General features: G+C 37.9%; 1 long non-coding RNA gene across 1 annotated transcript; it reads right to left on the reverse strand.

Moving 5' to 3' along the window:
• Positions 1-7,061: 7,061 nt before the first annotated feature.
• Positions 7,062-19,213, reverse strand: LOC132509044 (uncharacterized). Its single transcript, XR_009536866.1, has 4 exons — positions 19,016-19,213; positions 11,071-11,179; positions 8,474-8,505; positions 7,062-7,163 (listed from the first exon to the last, which is right to left on the reverse strand). It is a non-coding gene; the product is annotated as an uncharacterized LOC132509044 (long non-coding RNA).
• Between the last annotated feature and the right edge of the window lie 1,261 nt (positions 19,214-20,474).

Consider the following 20,474-nt stretch of genomic DNA (forward strand, 5'->3'; position numbering starts at 1 on the left):
ATCTTCAATAGTGTACAGAGCATGCCAGATTCCCATGTCTTCAAAATATAGACTATCATTTAAGAATCTGTTTAGTTTTTACATTCTGTCTTTGTAAATACAGTATAAATGGAGTCTGGTCTTATATCATCATTATTTAGATTTTGATAAGTGTATATGTACAAGAGTGCATTCATATTTTGACATATGGAGGGAGGTGGTCTGAAATCCGCTACATACGATGATTTTGCCTTTCTGTAGTCTTTTTGGACAAATGAACCATTCTGGATAGTTGGGTTTTCTAAATCTCTCTCTCTATTCCATTATTTCTACTTTGTTAATATTCTGAATCTAACTCAGCTTTTTTGGCTATATGGTGCAGAGGTATTCTTTTTTTTTTTTAACTTAAAAAAATATATTTATTTATTTTTGGCTGTGTTGTCTTCGTTGCTGCGCGTGGGCTTTCTCTAGTTGCAGCGAGCGGGGGCTCCTCTTCGTTGCTGTGGGCAGGCTTCTCACTGCGGTGGCTTCTGTTGCAGAGCACGGGCTCTAGGCACACGGGCTTAAGTAGTCGTGGCACACAGGCTCAGTAGTTGTGGCTCATGGGCTCTAGAGCGCAGGCTCAGTAGTTGTGGCTCATGGGCTCTAGAGCGCAGGCTCAGTAGTTGTGGCGCCTGGGCTTAGTTGCTCCGCGGCATGTGCAACTAAGCAGCCCTTAGTTGCTCCAGGGCGCTAAACCATGTCCCCTGCATTGGCAGGTCGGTTCTCAACCACTGCGCCACCAGGGAAGTCCCCAGAGGTATTCTTCTGAGGGCTAATTCTTGCGATGTGTTGTCAGCGTGTTACTTGAAGGTTGATATGTGTATTGAGGTTAAGCGTATACCTCTGCGAGCTACCCTCAGGTACTTGATTGCACTGCATCTTGGCCTTTATAAGCTAATAAGTAGGTGATATTTACCCTGTTTCAGATGAGCAGACTGGGGTTCATGGAAGCTATTCAACTTGCTTAAGGTCACACAGCTACTAGATAATGAAAGTGGGATTTGAATATATTTTTGTCCGACTTGCGCCCTTTCTCCTTCCATTTCATCACTTGCTACACTGCCTCTCAACTGGCCCATCCAGTGCTGTTGACTGTCACTCTTTACTGCTCTCCATGTGTCTGTGGGGTCACAGCCCTTCTTCCTTCTAACTCACTGCTTCTAATCTACCTTGATTTGGGAACGTAATCCCTAGATTGTTTCAGTGGTGGGTAATTGAGTATTGGTGGCTCTGAGTGGCTTTCCTAATGACTAGAGAGAATGGGCTTTGACATCTGCTTTGGCCGTTCCTGGGACTTTTTCGTGCTTTTTAGCTTTGGGTAGGAGTTCCCAGATAAATGAGATGCTACTATGTTTTCACTAGCTGGGATTAGTGCTCACCTTGAGTTTGTTTTGGATTTATTTGGGGAAAATTCAAGAGAGTTTGTGCTGCATAGGTTACCTGGGATAATACATGGGCCACTCAAGGTTATCCCTGAAGGAATATACCATTCCATTTGGATGTTTTACTGAACTCTTAAACTCTGTGTTTTACTTACGTGGCTGTGAGCTCCTTGCATTTTTTTTTTTAGATCTACACCCAGTATCCAAGCAAGTGCACGTAACGGAGACACTCAGCAAATGTTTAATTCATGCAGCAACATAGCTCTTCTGTAGATTAATGACCTTTGTAGGAAAGGATCTGCTACTTCTTCCTGCTTTTGAGTGTGTCACCTCCTGACACAGGTTCCTGTCCCTGTTTATAGAACCAGCTTATGAGAAACCAACTTTAATTCTAGAAATAGCCATTGTTTTGTCAGTGACTCATCATTATGTGTACCTATGGCACTGTTGGGTGTTGTGGAAAAGATGCAGAAGACATACAGGGACTCTAGGTGGACGGTATGGTCACAGTGGTGAGTAAGGACAGCAGGAGCTTTGTAGCTCACCTAGGGTTTAAGATTAGTGACTTCCCAATCAGGTTTCCGAGATCAGATTTCTCCCTGAAGTGGCAGGTGGAGCAAGGCTTCTGCTTATGGGTGGTGGGTCCATCTCTAGGGCGGCTGCTGTCCCAGCTGTTGTGGTACACCTGCCCACACCCTTGGCTGGGGACTCAGTCCCAGGGTATTCCTGGAGCACCTTTTCCCTACATGGCCTCCATTTTCTCTGCTACTCTTGTCCCTATGGAATCCCCTTTCCTCCCAACCACTCCACCGTCAGAAGACAGAGGAAGACAGAACTGGTAGACATTTTTTCAGCAGTTTCACTAAGAACATTGGTGGCGGTAACGGTAGATGGGCTATTCATATGTAAAAGCCTTAAGTGGGGAATTGTCTGTTTAGAGTGTGTACCATCTTCCCTCTCTGTCTTTTGTCTCTCAATGTCAGGATTTAATCTTTTTCTTCCTATTGCAGTAAATAGCTCTTTACACAAATCAGGGCCATTTCATGAATATGTTTAGGGAGAGTCATGCCCTCTGCTATTTAGCTTTGTAATGAAACTTGAGGAATTTAAGGGTGGAATTGAAATTAATGATGTGCGTATACAGTTGGTATTTCAAGTTTATATCTTAATCTGGTTTTATTTACTCTTAGTAGAGTAGATTGCCCATAGGGCTTCTTTTTTAAATAGAAAATATGCTCGAAATTAAGCTTCTAACTTTTGTTTACCCTCCATAAAATGGTTGCGTCATAGAAACCACTTGTTGTGGGTTTTTCTGTTTAGATTTGTTCATACTAAAATGGTTAACATTCTCTTTATAACATAGAACAGTGCATAGAATTTCCTGTATGGAACAACTTTTGGTGATACATGCACGTTCTCCAAGTATGATATTAGAGGCATGTTAATTAATCTGATACTGGATTTGACTTGTGTATAATCCCTGATTTAGAGAAAACTAATACCCAAATATGTCTTTCAGGCAGTGACAGAGAAGAATTTTGAGACAAAGGATTTTCGAGCCTCCCTGGAGAATGGCGTTCTGTTGTGTGAGTAAGTATTTAAAGCATTAAAAAAATAATTCAAAAGCAAAGGGGCGTGTGTGTGCGTGTGCGCGTGCGCGTGCCTGTTATGAGGTGTCTTCATCCACCCCCACCCCACATGGCCACCATAGTCACTGATATGTCTTCTTGGTAACAAGTGAGATTTGATCCCTGCAAATTGACACCCTGACAGTACCAGACAGTAGGAAGGGGTTATCGGTCTCTGTATCTAAAGATAACATTGGTGAAATATATATTATTTTAAATTAGTAAACAAGAAAGATTCTGTTATTGATTGATGGGCCAGTAGGGGTGGGTGGTTGAGAAGCAAGCCCTATCGCATAGCACCAGCTCTCACTTGCTGTGGAAATTCTAATGTATGGAGTTGCCTGGTTTAGAAGTTAATATAAAGCTTGTTTCCTTCATCAGTAAACAGTGATGATTGTAGAACAAATTTAGGCTGTAGCAAATATTTCTTTGAACCTTTAAGTGGAGTCATTACATTACCACAATCAATTTGAGTCACAGGCCAGCCATTCATTCAATTAATACGATATTACTGAGAATCACATCTGAGGCTTTTGTTATCCTAAGTCAAATAGGCTTGTGCCACGATTGATGGTGTGGGACCTACAGTGTATGTTTAGTGTGATGTTTTGTTCCCCACTGGATGTACAGTTAGCCGGGTGGTGACCTTTGGGGGTGAGGGGCAGACAGTCTGTGGAACAGAAGAATGCAGTCCTGGGTGAGGGTCCAGGTTGCATACAGACGTGAGCAAATAAAGTATAAGAATGTACTTGTGTATGTACCCACATTTTTGAAACCACTTAAGTATTCCAATCTAGACACTTATCACATAAGTATTTATGGAATCTGTCCACAAGCAAGCACTGGGAGTGTATGTGCTCATACTTAGATGATTTTGATTATCCTTTTAAAGGAAGGTTGTTTGCAGCAAAGATCCGGAGTCAGAGGGCTTAGGTTTGATTCCTTGCTTCATACTTTTGGACATTTGAGCAAGTGACTTCACATCTGAGCCTTATTTTCTCATCTGTAAAGTGGAGATCAGGGTATCTGATCTGCCTAATTCACAAAGGTGCAAAGTTCTATAATGCATATATTAAGGTTTCCATAAACTATCAAACTTTGTATGAATACAAGTTATTGCTAGGAAGACGGCCATGAAGATAAGTCTTTATCTCATCAGTTCTGTTGATAGGTGTTCACACTTCTTTGTCTTAGAGCAGTGTTATTAAGTCGAATCATATGAAGTGTTGATATTCAACCACGTGTGACCTACAGAAATGTCAATTTCATGTGCTTCTACCTAATATGTAGTAGGACAGGCATATGAATAAGGGTCACAAGTAAAGTTTAAGGGATGTTTCTTGTCCTTTTCTGATGCCACGTTCAGAGTTGTTGTTGCCAAATAGTGTTTAAACTAATATTAGTGGGTCACGTGGCTAGCTCAATTGGTCACTGATAGGAAATTATCTTGGTTTGCAAATTATATGTTTTATATATCCTAATGTGTTCAGAAGATGGAGGGAAAAATGGTTGTTAGACACACGTGATCTGAAAAGAACCTTAGCTATGAGTGTAGACGATTTAGAGCTTTGATGCAAATAACTTTGATGTCAGTTTTAAGTCCCATAAGTCAGGATAGGAGTTAGGTGGGCTTATGTAGGCAGTGGGCCTGTGGAGCACAGAGTTGTTTTTAGACATATGAAAGCATGCAACCCAAATAGGTGATCTTTTTAAGAACTCACTTTTTGGTTATATAGTTCCAGTGATGAACTATTACTCAAAATAGTTTTAGGGATCCCCCTTTTGGGGACATAGCCTCCATAACTAGGTCATTAAACATACTTGAGAGTGACACTTAGTGTTTTATTTAAAACGCAATTTATGCAGCAGCCTAAATTACTTGAGGTGATTTCCAAAAACTGTATCCAACCTGAGTATATTGTTACCAGTGAGGATATTCAGAGTTGATAAAAAACTGTTTTGATCACAGGCAGTACTGTTAGATTAAATATTATAAGTTCTACCTTAATGGTCACAGCAAACATTTAGATGCATGTTTAGAGATATATTAGTTTTTTTAAAATGTCATTTAAATTTACAACTTCTAGAAGCTCATTCTTAGATTGTTTCCTTATTGAAATAACACCAATTTGGCGTTTTGTGCATTACCAGCTAAGTCTAATCAATCTATTTAGTACCCAGTATTCTTTATTTTTATTTTTTAAATTTATTTATCTTTGGCTGTGTTGGGTCTTTGTTGCTGCGCGCGGACTTTCTCTAGTTGGGGTGAGTGGGGGCTATTCTTCGTTGCGGTGCGCGGGCTTCTCGTTGCAGAGCACAGGCTCTAGGCGCATGGGCTTCAGTAGTTGTGGCATGCAGGCTCAGTAGTTGTGGTTCACAGGCTCTAAAGCGCAGGCTCAGTAGTTGTGGTGCACAGGCTTAGTTGCTCCGCAGCATGTGGGATCTTCCCGGACCAGGGCTTGAACCCATGTCCTCTGCATTGGCAGGCGAATTCTTAACCACTGCACCACCAGGGAAGTCCACCCAGTGTTCTTTAAATGAATGTTTCCCAAAAGTAGTGTCAGTAAATATTAAGCTGTGGTAATCAGTAATTTTAGTTTATGATGGGATCCCAAAGTACCGCATGATGTTTGTATTAAAAAAATCTCTTAATGGTGAATTGCATTATTTTTAGCCACTGGTTAATGAAGGCATTTTAATCTAATAGATGTAGTGTTGGAAAAAAGTCCAGGTAACTATATTCTGTGTAAATTTATAGCTAAAGAAAAGCCTAGCTGATTGGTCTACAAAATGATTAAGCATCATTGTTTGATCACATATGCCTGAGTAGTTATTATGTCTAAGAGGAAAGCAAAACCTGCTGTTCAGAAGCCTGGTATTGTAAACCCTGACTTTTAAATTAGTGGTAAATATAGTAAGCTGTCTGTCTTCGAGAATATTTTGCCCATCTGAGAGCTCAAGTTTTAGCTGAATTATGACTTAAAAGTAAATTCAGATTTTTAAAATATTCTATAGGAAAAGGCTGACTTCTCTTTGGTTCGCTGCCAGAAAAATGACCAATTCTTGTGAAATATAGGGTCTGCTTATTGCCTTTTAAAAATCTCTAGGCATCCTAGTTCATTATCACCATTAAACAGTTTTCTTATTATTTTATTTAGTAATTTCAGCAGTCTTTTATGCTTTAGTAGGAGTTTATCCTTTTTGAACTGGCATTCTGGAATATCAAAGTCAAGAGTTGGAGGAAATGAGCTCATTATAGCTTTTCCCAACTGGCACTGTACTGACATTTCAGATAGTTTAAATTGGGTGTAGACTCTGCACTGAGGTTTCAGACAAGATACACATCTGAATAATGAGGGTAGTTATGTGCATTTATTGCCTTTTAATCTGAAGTTAGTATCTTCTGTAAATCATTTTAGTATCATTTAGTTTGATTGACTGTGGGATCCAATCAGTTGAGGGCTAAAGAATACTCCCCCAGTTAAAGTCTGTTGTAGTAATTATTTTACTGTATACCTTAGACATGCAGTCTCTCTTGGCTTTATTAAACAGTGAAATGTGAACGAAATCTAATTTGGTTTTTTTTTCTAATTAGTAAAAGGATTGACAGGGGTCTATAAGGTGATTTCAACTCCTGGTTATAATTTTCTATGAATTTTATTAATAGTATTCATTCATCTGTCTCCTATCTTCAGTGTTTATTAGGGTTCCTGAAGACTCCCTTACTATATATTTAAAAATTTAAGAGATTTGCCACTACATAAGTATCTGCAGTCCTCTCTTGCTCTGTGGTTCTGCAGAATTATATCTCTTTAAATATATTTAGTTGGAGCATATCCAGCTAGTGATTAGTAATTTCATAGTTACTCATCATATGATAGCAATCTTGGAAATATTTAAATGGAAACATTGTTTATTATCTTTATGAAGTAAGAAGATGTATTTGAAGGTAATCTTATTGGGTGTGTCTCTGGTTAGTCAGTCAGTACTTCCCATCCCTGGAATAATGCCAAGTCTTTGCTCTGTCCCAAGTCAGCCATGCAGACGTTTATGCCTTTTTGAACTCACAGCTCACATTTTTGAGGAAACTCTTCTCACACTGGCACCAGGCCTTCCTTTCCATGGCTTGCAGCTTGGAAAGAGTGGAGCAAATAAACATTCACCTACTGGTTTGAGAAAACCTGTTTCTATTTATATCTGCTATGTGAATACTATACTGTCTTCCTGAAACGACTGTAGTATTTTGTTAAAGGTGCATTCAAAAAAAGAAAAAAATTATTAAAAAATACTCCTGTTAATTTACTATGGGATACTCGAGTGATTGTTTTAAGACAACAGACAAGATAGAGACCTTGCCACTTCTCATTCATGCGAGAGGGCTCTGTCCTTTGTTAGAGTTGGAGACTTTCACACACTGAGTGACAGCGACATCAGTGGATTCTTGGGGCTTCTATGCAGAGCTCCGTGTAAAGCTCAGAGGTCCTTCTGTAAGGATGAAGGCTTTTCTCTTAGAGCTCTTACTGGTTTTGAATTTCCTGAGGACAGGTGCGTTCATACAGCTCACCAGCACTAACAATTGACCCTGATCCCATATTATAGCCATTTAAAATTTAAGTAATAAGAACTATTTTTCTTCACTTAAAGTGGTACAGACTTTGAAGTTTCTATATTATTTGATAATCCAGTAGTTTGCAAAGATGCACGTGTTCAAGTTCATAAAGATAATTAAAATTTTTAAAACTGCTTTCTCTTCATGGCAGTGTTTTATGGTTGCCATCTGTATGCTGTCTTTTTAACCTTCACCGTCAATTTTTTCTGTAATTTTATATCCACATATAGCAAAACGTCATTTTTTTAAAAGTAGTTTTTCAAGTTGAAGGTCAGCTTGGCAAACATCAATTAAAAAATTCACTTCTGTAATGGTAGTCATGTTATACATACAGACTCATTGAAAATTTTGCAGAGGTTTTTTTTACATTGTGGCCTCAGACTTGAAGGTAGAAAGCTTTGGTCCTGTCTCATGAACTTGCTGGTACCATCTACAGGGCTTTCTCATCCTAAATATAAATTACTAAGAGGAGGGCACACAACATTTCAGTGCTAGGGTCTCTGAGGAAAAAAAAATGAGAATGATGTTCTACTAAAAATAAATAGGAGTAATGTATGTGCTAAATGTGTGTAATATAAACAATTTATATTAAAGTTGATCAGAAAAAAGTTATTTTTGAAGTAGTTTCTTGATGTCATGAAGCCTCTCAGGTAGGTAATGGAAAACCACGTGTTGGCCAGGAAATGGTGAAAGTATAGGAATTCTAGTCGGTGCAATGAGAATTAAGAAAGGGAAATGAATATTGCAAAAGGACAAATATATAATGATATCACATCAATTAAAAGTAGAGTAATTGCCTTATGAGAGACTTAATCTCTAGAATTTTTACTTACCAACAATCATCAGTCAGAAAGTCAGATGAGATCTAAGGGATAAAAGGCAATAGTGAAAAAGTTTAGAGCACAGTTTACTGTTTACTTGAGAGAAATGTGTGAGACTTATATTTTGTATGTTGAAATGTAATGGTAAACTATATGACTTAAGAAATGGAATGAAAAAACTGTATTTCCAATAGTTGTCAATTTGTTTATAATTTTAAGCCAATACCCATGTTAAATCTAGTCAGACTTTTCTTAGAATAAATAGGATTTTAACATTCACAGGGAAGAATAAACAGGTGAGAAGAGGAAAAATCCTAAAATTAAAAATTTCTGTGGAATGATACTGTCTCAATATTAGAACAAATGACAGACTTGAGAAAGCACAGTAATTAAAAAATTATGGATTGCTTTATAAATGTACATATTAATGTAATTGGAAGGTCCAAAATACATTCTTATGCATAGGAAGTTGTGATAAAGGACAGATGAGAGAATGGAGAAGAGATGAGTCACTCGATTATTTGTATTGGGGTACATAATTGGCTAAGAAAATTAATTTACAAACTCAGCATATACCACAACTCAACATCAAAAAAACAAACAACCAGGCTTCCCTGGTGGTGCAGTGGTTGAGAGTCCACCTGCCGATGCAGGGGACACGGGTTCGTGCCCCGGTCCAGGAAGATCCCACAGGCCGTGGAGCGGCTGGGCCCTTGAGCCATGGCCGCTGAGCCTGCGCGTCTGGAGCCTGTACTCCGCAGCGGGAGAGGCCACAACAGTGAGAGGCCCGCGTACCGCAAAAAAACAAAACAAACAAACAAATGAAAACAACAACCTGATAAAAAAATGGACAAAGGACCTGAATAGACATTTTTCCAAAGAAGACAGGCAGATGGCCAATAGACACATGCTTAACATCACTAATCATCAGCGAAATGCAAATCAAAATCTCAGTGAGATACTATCTCACACCTGTCAGAATGACTATTATCAAAAAGACAACAAATAACAAGCGTTGGCGAGGATGTGGAGAAAAGGGAACCCTCGTGCACTGTTGGGGGGAATGTAAATTGGTGCAGCCACTATGGAGAACAGTATGGAGCTTCCTCTAAAAATTAAGAATAGAATTACCATTTAATCCAGCAATTCCACTTCTGGTTATTTTCCCCAAGAAAACGAAAACACTAATTCAAAAAGATATGTGCACCCCTAAGTTCATTGCATCATTATTTACAGTAGCCAAGATATGGAAGCAACCTAAGCACCCATTAAGAGATGAAGGGATGAAGAGGAGGTGGTATATACGCGCAGTAGAATATGACTCTGCCATAAAAAGAATGAAATCTTGCCATTTGTGACAACATAGGTGGAATTAGAGGGTATTATGCTAAGTGAAATGTCAGACAGAGAAAGACAAATACCATGATTCACGTAAATATGGAATCTAAAAACGAAAACAAGTGAACACATACAAAAAAACCAGAAACACAGTCATAGAGAACAAATAGGTGGTTGCCAGAGCGGGGGGATGGGAAATAAGTGAAATAGATGAGAGAGATTGAGAGGTACAAACTTCAGTTATAAAATAAATGAATCACGGGAGTATAGTCAATAATATTGTAATATCTTTGTATGGTGACAGATGGTAACTAGATTTATCATGGTGATCATTTTGTAATGTATAGAAATATTGGATCATTATGTTATGTACCTGGAACTAACATAGTGTTGTAGGTCAATTATGCTTCAGTAAAAAAAAACCCAAACCCAAACCTTACGTATACTAGAATATAGCCTGGATTAAAATAATAAAAAACTGAGAAAATAAAATAGAAGAATTAAAAAAATTTTGGAGGCAGTTTAAGATTCTAAGCTTTGAAGGAATAGAAAAAACCCAGAAAAAATAGACTTGAAGTTTTATGAAATAGATAACTCTGGCAAATAACATTCTGGGAAAAATATTTTAAGCAGAATTGGCTTAAATATTATCTGGAGTTCAAATAAACTGGTAAGGTACACGTTTGAAAATCTCAATAGACAAATGAGCAAAGGATGTGACCAAATACTTCACAAATGAAGAAATACTACTGGAAATAAATAGTAAAATCTCTACCTTCAATAGTAAGAAATAATTATGTTAAAATCAGATACGATTTTTAAATTGAAGTAGTAAATAATTTAAAATCTGTTAAAAAAAATGATGGCCATGTTATGGCAAAGTAGTCTATGATATTCTCAAAATGACCAGTTGAGTATAAGCTGGTACAGTGCTGAACAGCAATTTGGCAGTAACTATCAAGTAATTATATGCTAGTTTATTTATTAATATAAACATATATTTATTTATCATAAAGGTTATAAGACTTTCCCCAATAATTCTTTTGTTTTGGACTCTAAGAAAAGACTACAAAATGGGAAAAAGGTATGCATAAAGCCTCTTCATAGTGGAAAATATTAAAAAGAGCTTAAATATCTAACATGTGATACATAAAACATTGGTAAAATTTTTTATATCCCTTTCAAGCAGTGCTTATAAAGCCTGCAGCACTAGGGAGATCACGCAGTAGGGCTGACAGGCAGAGGGAAACAGTGTTGCTGTTTTATCATACCATGAGGTAGACACAGGAATGATACCAGCTGATGCAAAAGTAAATTGGTTCATATTGCCAGGTTCCTTTCCAGACAAGTACCAAGAGCTTGTCACTGATGGTTTTATTTCTAGAAATAGAATATAAGAAATGATAAGGAGCATGGTCAAAGATATACATATAGACATGCATCCAAGCATTTTTACAGTGGCAAAAGTTGGGAAGAACCTAAGTTCGACTGTGAGAATCCTCTGATTTATATGAAGGGATGGAGCAGAAGTTGCGATGTTACTTAGTAGTAAAGAGCAGAACCAGGACAGGAAACCAGAGTCCTCCTGCTAACACGTATGGCTATCGATGTTGTATTGGGAAATGTCCTGTTACTCAGCAAGATCCATTAGTGCCATAATTGTTGATGTTGCCTAGAATAAGAGGACTCTGCTGTCAGACCACTTGAGCTTTGCTGGACTCACTGGAGGATGCTTCAGGCATAACAGTGAAGCTAAACGGAAAGTCCTATCGTCATGAAATGATGATTATCAATGCATTGGTACTGACTTGTTGCCGCTTCACTTACTTTCCCATCTTAGCATGTCTTGTTAACCATTTATTTGTGTTGTATCCTAATTCAGCAGTATTCAAAATTACTGCCACAGGAATTCTAGAAATCAAACTTACATGAATTTTACTACCAGTCTTTAAAAATATCAATACTGAAGTAATCATAAAATTCTGTATTGAATGTTTTTTTTTAGAAGATGTTGGGGGTAGGAGTTTATTAATTAATTAATTTAGTTTTGCTGTGTTGCATCTTCGTTTCTGTGCGAGGGCTTTCTCTAGTTGTGGCAAGCGGGGGCCACTCTTCATCGCGGTGCGCAGGCCTCTCACTATGGCGGCCTCTTGTTGCACAGCACAGGCTCCAGACGTGCAGGCTCAGTAGTTGTGGCTCACGGGCCTAGTTGCTCCGCGGCATGTGGGATCCTCCCAGACCAGGGCTCGAACCCGTGTCTCCTGCATTAGCAGGCAGATTCTCAACCACTGCGCCACCAGGGAAGCCCCTTGAATGTTTTTAAACTTTAAAATTTTAAATTACATATGCTTATTACTTTATCCATGGATGTGTGATCACTACTCAAGATGGTTTTTATTTTTAAAATATTACAACTTATGAATTTAGCTGTAGATAATTAATTAAAAATATTAGTAAAACATGTACTTATGATAACCATTCTAAATTAATATATCTGGTAGAGAGCTTACTCTCTCTTTTTTCAAAAAATATTTATTTACTTATTATTTATTTATTTATTTATTTAGGCTGCGCCGGGTCTTTGTTGCGGCCCTTGGGATCTTTGTTGGGCATGCGGGCTTCTTAGTTGCGGCATGCATGCGGGATCTAGTTCCCTGACCAGGCATCGAACCTGGGCCCCCTGCATTGGAAGCGTGGAGTATTACCCACTGGACCACCAGGGAAGTCCCTAGAGAGCTTACTCTCTTGATCAGCATTTGACAATCAAGAGAGAACACTGAAGATTGACTTGTTTGGTAACAAAAAATGACAAAGAGGAATAGCACAAAATCATGTCTAGCATTTGAGTGAAACTAAAAAAGTTCTTCTAAATTAATTTCTACAAAGAAGATAGAGATTTTGAATCATTCACAGAAAAATTTCTGCGTTAGAAGTTAGTGGGTTTATAAAATATTTGATATGCCAGATCCTTCGATAAGTGCTAGGAGATGTGTTTGGAATGAGAGAACATCCTTGCACTTAGCACCTTCACTGGCTGGTTGCTCTGTGGCTGGTCCCAGTGCAGTGCTCTGTCTTTACTTGACATCTGTTTGTTGAGCAGAGTCTGCATCTCGAAGAAACCTAGACAAATGATTGTGTCGAGTAACAGATAAAACAAGGCATTGCTCCTTAATTTGTAAGGAAATGTGTAATATCTTTAGTATATCTTTTAAACAAATATTTAGCTTACTGATAGGAAAAGTTTGACTAATGTGGGGATATATGTTTAGAAAATGCAGCCGAAAGAAAGATATTAAAAATATGTATGTGTGAATGACTAACCAAATACTTATAGGTTAAAAAGTTCACTCTCATTGCATTGATATACTCTTTGATGTCAGTCTTTGTGGTACATTTGGAAAAAATCTTTGGAAATAGGAAGTCAAAAGATGTCTCTCGATTTTCTACGTCTGCTGAAGAGCTTTCTGATAAAGGGGAAATGAGATTTGGCATTTGGAACTAGTTCCTGGAGACCAAGAGACAGAGCATCACATTCTAGTTCTCATTAAAGCCTTTTATAACTGAGCCAGATGCCATATTGAGCTCTATGTGCAGTTTTCTTGGAGTGTTGCCTCTGACTTATATTTAAAGTCAGGTCACATTCACTGGTGATGAGATTTCTGAACACAGACAACTTCCTAGCATCTGTTATGTAACTCAACTCCCTTGGAGGGAGGGGCAATACATTTTGGGGAGGAGAAGAAGAGGAAATAGATAAAACTGGAGGAAAGAGATGAAGGAGAGGGGTTGTAGTCCTTTTTGCGGGGGTGCTCTACCATGGGAGATAGCAAGTGACTAGGTGTTTCCTGTTCTGGTTTTCATCTTACTAAAAGAGCACACCCCTGGTATGCTAGCAAAGCACATGGCCATGAGGGAAAGCTTGGGGGAGTCGAGGTATGATTCTATATAGGATTAGAGGGGTGGGGCAAAGGGATGCAGGCAGACAAAGTGGTCCCTTGACTGCCTCTAGTTCCTTGTGTACAGAGGTATCTGGAAAGTTAGCATGTTATATGGTTCTTAAATAGAGCCAGTGACCTGAAGCCAGTGTTGCCTTTAGGAATTCCACATGTATAATTGAAGAATACTTATTATGCAAAGAAGTTCCATTTGTAAAAGAGAGTAGTATCTCTCTTGTGTGGCACTTGTATTTTATTTGACATAAGACAATGCCCTATTCCTTTAGATAGACTTAAATTTCACAGAATTTTAGATTTTATGAAACCTGTTTTTCTCCCCAGAAGAAACATCCTAGTCTTTCTTTAATTGTATCTGAAAATAATTACTCATGATTCATAATCAGATTGGATGTTCACTATCTGCCAAAACTATATGAGCATTTTCTCCATATTCTAGTGCTTAGAACTGATACCATTTTAACAGTTGACAAAATAAAACAGCATTTTCCTCTAGTGACACTGCTTTTTTTAGAGGGTAGTTTGCATGTTATCCAGAGTGGTGTTGTTCCTTGTGGTTATTTCCATGTTTGTACACATACGAGGAAGTTCAGGAATGGATGCCAATCCATTGGGTGTATGTTGCTTCTAAGTAATAGCTCTGAAACTTTCTGATGAGGGAGGAGTCCATTAACTCACTATTGGGAGATGTCATTTATCTGTGCTGTTTGCTTTACCTCTATCCCTTGCCTCCTTTGGCTGACTTAATTGAGAGTAGGCTGTGTTATTATCCATTCCAGAAACTGTATTAAAAAAAAATTCTCGGGCTTCCCTGGTGGCGCAGTGGTTGAGAGTCTGCCTGCCGATGCAGGGGACACGGGTTCGTGCCTTGGCCCGGGAAGATCCCACATGCCGCGGAGCGGCTGGGCTCGTGAGCCATGGCCACTGAGCCTGCGCGTCCGGAGGCTGTGCTCCGCAGAGGGAGAGGCCACAACAGTGAGAGGCCCAAGTACCGCAAAAAAAAAAAAAAAAAAAATTCTCTATTACTAACGCTGTAATACAAAAATGGTAAGCGAAGTAAACAGATAAATTGAATGATCTGGCCAAAGTTACCGGTGACTCAAGTGGGTGGAGGCGGAATTTATGACACACTTCCTTTAATAAGGACAACTGATGTCAGATTTCCCTGACATTTTATAAGATGCCCCAGCTCATATTGGTGTCTAACTTTTTTTTTTTTTTTTTTTTTTGCGGTACGCGGGCCCCTCCCGCTGCGGAGCACAGGCTCCGGACGCGCAGGCTCACGGGCCCAGCCGCTCCGCGGCATGTGGGATCCTCCCGGACCGGGGCACGAACCCGTGTCCCCTGCATCGGCAGGCGGACTCTCAACCACTGCGCCACCAGGGAAACCCCTATGTCTAACTTTTAATATAACAGAAAGATTACATTTTAAGGTTCAAGTTCCGTAGGAAAGTCACTGTCAAACTAGTGGTCAACAACTGCTATGAATTTCTTGGTTGACGCTATGTTAGAATTATGTTTCTGTTAAGTAATGTTTCAGTTATTTGTACTATGCGTTGCAAGAAGCCACCAGTAATAGAATTCAAGAAATACTTGCTTAATAGGGAACAACTAGAACAATTAAATTGGAAATGTCATTTCTTATAAACCTGCTCAATTCTTTGCTAGCTCTTCAGCTAGTGATTAAAGAAAAATATTGTGACCATGAGGGAGAAAGCCTTCCTTCCTACGTGATTTGCAGTGCACAAATAAGAAATTAGGAGTCAAAGAGTAACAGTTCTTGGAAATGCTTAAAGTCGAGGGGTGGTTCTGTCATCTATGTTATCTAAAGATCTTTGTGTGAAGAAACTATGAAAACAGAAAAACAGCTTTTGTTCACCAGACTAAATCTTCATAAGCCACTGTTTGGTAATTTTGAATCCTGTTAACAACATTCTGAAGCTTATTAAGTTGAGACTTTTGTCTTCTTTATTTTTAGCACACTCAAGTGTATATATAAATCTCTGGAATGTTGAAGGAGTGACATTCCACAAGTGTCAGATTTTTCTTCTTTTTTTCTGTTGCCCATTGTGAAGGAGAGACCAGTAAATTAAGAATGTTTGATTCTTTCTCCTATATTTGCTTTCCTTTTGGAACTCTGTTACAGAATAAAGAATTGGTTTTTTGTGGAAGCATTACTGAATAGGAAAATCATTGTTTCAAATTATAGTTTTCTGGCAGTGATTAATGATTAATTAATGAGGCTAGCTTTACTAGAAAAACATTATTATAATATTAAATTTCTACATGGCTTGGCACTATTATCAGTGCACAGCAACAAAAATATAGAATTCAGCATAATCTAGATTTAGAACCAAAAATTGTACTCTTAAGTTTCAGGTGTCAAAGCTGGGCTCTAAAAGTGTTTTAGAATCTAGAGACTTACAAATATCCTTGCAGATTATGTAATAACAACATAAACTTTTGTTCAGTGTTAGATTCTGAAGTGACTGTTAGCCTATTTTGGGGAGTTCTGGTGCATTTAGATTTTTACCCAGTCATTCCGCAGTGATAACAAAGCAATCATAGAGTTGAATGAGTTACCAATGGGAAATAGTTGTTATTTGGATGAGTTCCACTGCACCCTTTAAATATGGCAAAGAAAAAAATATGGTTTGAATCTACCTTTTTAAAACATGGATCAGTTTGAGAAAAAAAAATCAGTAAAAATGATTAATAGAAAAAAGTATTCTTAGGTTGAAGAGAACTATATTACAATGAAAGAGATCCTTTAACTGTTGAAACAGAATCAAATATTACCTTACTTTAACAAATGTGGAACTATTTGTAAAGGACATGTCTTTGAATGTAGAAGTGTGTCTGTATGTTCTAAGAGGCCCGTGTCACTGTTGTTGGCATTGCTGGTCTCTGTTTCTTGACTTGTTTTCTTAGTTGTTTGCTTTCTGTTGTGCTCTTAGACCTGAAGAAAATATTGGGATGGATGAATGACATGTATGATTTTTGAGGATGTTAAAAAGAACACTAAACTAATATTGGCATTCTTGTAACTGCATATGTTGTTTCTTTATTTACTTTCAGTTTGATTAATAAGCTTAAACCTGGTGTCATTAAGAAGATCAATAGACTGTCCACACCAATAGCAGGTTTGGTAAGTAATAAATTATCTTCAAAATTATACTTGTTTCTGAAATGTAAAAAGATGGGCATAAACACGTTCTCTTATCTGGAATTATCATAGATATTAGGTTTGGGGTCTTTTTTTCTCAAGAAAAGTATTTCTTGTGATCTTGTCCTTATATCTTTAGTTCCTCCTTCTGTTTCCATTCTGCCTGGAGGCTTTTATTCTATTTATTTAATTTTTTGTTTGTTTTGCTTCTTGTGCCCTCAAACTGCCTGTATCCCCCCTTTTGGCCCATTTCTTCCACAAATTGCATTTGTTTAGGATCACGGTCTTTCCGAAACTCAGCCCTCCGTGTATTGGTTGCTAGTTGACCACAGTTTATGGAAACTGGCCAAAGCTGATGAGTTGTTACATTTCAGGTGCTTCGTGCTTATACATTGCCCTTGCTCAGCATGCAGCTTTTGGAGTGTATTTGCAACATACTTAAGACCTGTCACCTCTTTTGGTTTCCTACCAACATCCTGTGTGATGTTGGGCAAGTCTCTGTCTTCTACTTTGCCTCAGTAACCTTTTCCATAAGATGACTATGGATGACTCTCTAGATTCATTCTAGCTTTAAATCCGGAGTTTTGTGTATGAAAAACACCCCATACTATCATTATATAGATTCTCTGCTGTATCAAGACCCTGGAGAGATCAATAATAATGTGGGACCATATCTTTGGAAATAAATAATTTATAATTACAAATGATGGATAATTCTCAAAATGTTAGCATTCCCGGGGCTTCCCTGGTGGCGTAGTGGTTGATAGTCCGCCTGCCGATGCAGGGGACACGGTTCGTGCCCCGGTCTGGGAAGATCCCACATGCCGCGGAGCGGCTAGGCTCGTGAGCCATGGCCGCTGAGCCTGCGCGTCCGGAGCCTGTGCTCCGCAACGGGAGAGGCCACAGCAGTGAGAGGCCCGTGCACCGCAAAAAAAAAAAAAAAAATGTTAGCATTCCCTAAGAATCAAGGCTGATGATGGGAGTCAGGTAAAAAATTAATTTTACAAAACACTCAAGTTTAAGACAGCTAATAACTGGAATGTAAATAAAATATTGTTAATATTTTATCTTTGGAATAGTCAAGCTGCTTATAATACATTCAGGAACCTTCTGTTTGGCCATGCATGTGTTTGCAGGTGTTAAAGGCATGACGGATTAAAGGTGGCAGTACTAAAATTTCTGGGTTTGCAGCTGGCATGAAGGTGTCATCAGAATTTTGACAGGAATAAGTTGGTGGCAGAGTGTTTATTATTAGAAAATATCTGTCTAGGAGAGAAGGAAAGAAGAATTTTTACAGTTTTCTCTTTGAAAGATCAGAAAATTACTATTTTCTTTTGAAATATAGAATGCAGTGGACCCTTGAGCAAAGTGAGAGTTAGGAGCACCAACCTCCTGCGCACTTGAAAATCTGTGTGTAACTTCTGACTCCCCCACCAAACTTAACTGCTAATAGCTTATTGACCAGAAGCCTTATTGATAACATAGTCGATTAACCTATATTTTGTATGTTATATGTATTATCAATATATACTGTATTGTTATAATAAAGTAAGTTAGATAAAAGAAAGTGTTAAGAAAATCCTAAGGAAGAGAAAATACATTTACAGTACTGTACTGTATTTATTGAAACCATAAGTTTACATTGTCTGTTTACAAGATGAATCATCTGTCTGTCAATACCAACATCAATATTGTCTCATGATACAAAACACTATAGCTGTTATACATATTACTAACATTAGTCATAAAATTGAAAAGGTAATGTGAAAAAGAAATTCATATTTATTTAAAGGTATAATGATTCATGCATTGATAACAAAGAAACAACACTATGATTGCTTCATGGTTACCAAGCCTATACACTAATAAATGAACCATTATATGATTTTTGTGGTGTACAGTATTACAGTCATATTTATAATACAGTAGTAGAAACATTGTTACATTGAAAAACCCACTTACCCGTGATGATAGTCTGATATGCAGTTTCTCCAATCATGAGAGAGAGGCATATTGTACTGTAATGTAATTCCTTGAAAGCAAAGTTATAAAACAGTAAGAAAACTAACAAATAATTTTATATTAAATATCACTCACCTTATGCCTGTGTAAAGGTATCTACAAATATTTTATGCATTCACGATATATACTAACTTTTTCTTAATTTTTTCAATATTTCTAGGCTACATGGTTCATCTGTGGGTTTTTTCAAATTGTCACAAATCTCCAAAAAATTTTCCAATATATTTCTTGAAAAAATATCTACGTATAAATGGACCTGTGCAGTTCAAACTTTTGTTGTTCAAGGGTCAACTGTCTATATATAAAGTTCCAGAGCAGTTGGGCTCAAATATTAATTCCTTCCTTCTTACCAAGTTACATCTGTTCTATTTCTGTCATGACTAAGCAACTGACATGATATTTTTATTGGTCTCAAACTTGGTTGGGTAAAAAACTTTCATATATATGCATGTATTGCAATGTACATATATGTATGAATTACTTCTAGCAATATAGGAGTCAGAGGTGTTATTTAAGGAATAAAGTTAAAGAACTTTTGTTTTTGAAGTCTTCCTAGGAAGAAACATTCAATTTAATAGAATAAATGTTTTATATGAAAATAACTTTTACGAAATAACTTCTGTGAAAATTAAAAGTATGAATTGTATTGAAAGTACTCTGTTTTTTCAGATGGCTTGAGTTATTCTCAGTGTTATAGGTTGAATTGTGTCCTGCCCCTCAAAAAAATGATACAATGCAGGCATACCTCAATTTATTGTGCTTCGCTTTAGTGCACTTTGCAGATATTGCATTTTTTATAAATTGAAGGTTTGTGGCAACCCTGCATCGAACAAGTTTTATCAGTGCCATTTTTCTAACAGCATTTTTTCACCCCATGTCTCTGGGTCATATTTGGGTAATTCTTGCAGTATTTCAAACTTTTTCATTATTATTATATTCGTTGTGGTGATCCATGACCAGTGTTCTCTGATGTCACTTCTATGACTCTCTGAAGGCTCAGATGATGGTTAGTATGTTTTAGCAATACGGTATTTGTTAATTAAGGTATGTGTGTTGCTTCATTAGACATAATGCTACTGCACACTTGATAGACTACAGTTAGTATAAACATAACTTTTATATGCACTGGGAGACAAAAAAAATTCATGTGACTTGCTTTATGGCGGTGGTCTGGAACCCAACCCACAATATCTCTGAGGTATGCCTATATACCGAAGTCCTAAACTGCAGTACCTCAGAATGTGATCTTATTTGGGAAGAGGGTTGTCACATGGAGTATGGGAACAGAGGCCATAATGGAGTAGGGTAGGCACCCTAATCTAATATGATTGGCATCCTTATAAGAAGATGGCCTTATGAAGGCAGGTACACACAGGAAGAAAGCCATGTGACAACTGAGAATTGGCGCGATGCATCCTCAGGCCAAGGAGGAGCAGAGATTGCCAGCAAACCACCAGAAACTGGAAGAGGCAAGGAAGGATTCTTCTACAGGTTTCATGGGAGCATGGCTTTGTGCATACCTTGATGTTGGACT

This window comes from Lagenorhynchus albirostris, chromosome 18 (assembly GCF_949774975.1).
Source record: "Lagenorhynchus albirostris chromosome 18, mLagAlb1.1, whole genome shotgun sequence".
NCBI classification, from domain to species: domain Eukaryota; kingdom Metazoa; phylum Chordata; class Mammalia; order Artiodactyla; family Delphinidae; genus Lagenorhynchus; species Lagenorhynchus albirostris.